Genomic DNA, 1,479 nt, shown 5'->3' with positions numbered 1-1,479 from the left:
CTCAGGCGGGTCTAGAACCCGCGGGCTCAGGGCAATCCACTCACCTCAGCCTCCCAAAGGCGCGGGATGACAGGCTGAGCCACCGAGCCCAGCTGGGAGATACATTTTAAATTTTGGAAGGAATATTTTAATAATTATTGTTGTATTAAAATTTTGTTTTGATTTAGTGTTGTTAAATTACACTTTCTTGGACATTTTCCAAGTTATATAACTTCTGAATTTATTTAAATCATGATATTGTATTTTCATGACACTTTTTGTTTGTGTGGTTTTTTTTGAGTCGGAGTCTCACTCCGTCGCCCAGACTGGAGGGCAGGGGCCGCTCCCGGCCACCGCAGCCTCGACCCGCTGGGCTCCGGCGAAGCTTCCGCCTCAGCCTTCCGAGTAGCCGGAATTACAGGCGCGCGCTGCCACGCCCGGCTGATTTGTTGATGGATTGTAGAGATGAGGTCTCGCCACGTTGCCCAGGCGGGTCTCGAACCCGCGGGCTCAGGCAATCCGCTCACCCCAGCCTCCCAAAGGCGCGGGATTACAGGCCGAGCCACCGAGCCCGGCTCAAAGCCCGTACACCGACGCGAGGGGTCACAGAGGCAGTGAGAATGAGACCCAAGAATCTCGTCTCTCCCCATCCACTCACGCGAGGAGTTGATCCCTCCAGCGCCCGCTTCCGAGTCCCGCCCTCGCGCCTGTGGCTCCGCCCCCCTCGCCCCCCTCGGCGGTCCTGGCGGGCTGACCCTGGAGGGGGCGGCCCCAGTCCGAGCGAGGCCGGGCGGAGCTCCGGCCCGGGCGGAGCTGCGGCTGCCGCGTCCGGCTGCCCGACCGAACTCCAGCCGTGCAGCCTGGGGAGCGGCGCCGGCCCCCTCCCCCACCTCTCCAGCCCACCCTCTGAGCCTCCCGCACCCTCTCCCCGCTCCCCGCAACTGTGCTGGTAAGTCCTGCGCCCCGCACCAAACTTTTGCTGCAGAGTTTGAGTCTTGCGGTTCAGCCGTGAGCTGCATTGGAGCTGGTGTGTGGGGGAAGAGAGGGTAGAGGATTGAGAATAGCCGTCTGGAACCGAACTGTTTACGACTCCATAGCCTCCCTTAAAGGGATCAGAGCCCACCCCTTTCCCGAGTCGGTGGAAGTCTTGATCTGAGTTGGTTAAACTTGTGGAGATGGAGAGGAAGGCATTCGCTCCAACGCCGCCGCCCCCTCCTCCATTTCTCCAAGATCTAGCAGCTCCCGATACTTTCCCTCCATCTTTCAAGGGTCCCCTCCCCGCTCTGGCGTGGCAAAGCCCCCCTCCCCCGGGCGCCTCGGGCCCGCCTCCTCCCGATATCCTCCAGGACCCCGCGATCTCTGGGGCCGTCCTCTGCCTCCGGGGCTGTCCCGCCTTGCCAACCGGCCAAAGACGTGCGGCGGCCGGGTACGGCCGTGGAGGGAGGGGCTCCGGCTGGGGCTGGTCCGACGCCAGGCGGGCGGGGCCGGGAAGGGGAGGCG

The sequence above is a fragment of the Carlito syrichta genome, unplaced genomic scaffold (assembly GCF_000164805.1).
Source record: "Carlito syrichta isolate Samal-C Ts95f unplaced genomic scaffold, Tarsius_syrichta-2.0.1 Scaffold308835, whole genome shotgun sequence".
NCBI lineage: Eukaryota > Metazoa > Chordata > Mammalia > Primates > Tarsiidae > Carlito > Carlito syrichta.
The sequence above is the reverse complement of the archived record's forward strand: the minus strand, read 5'-3'. Positions refer to the sequence as shown.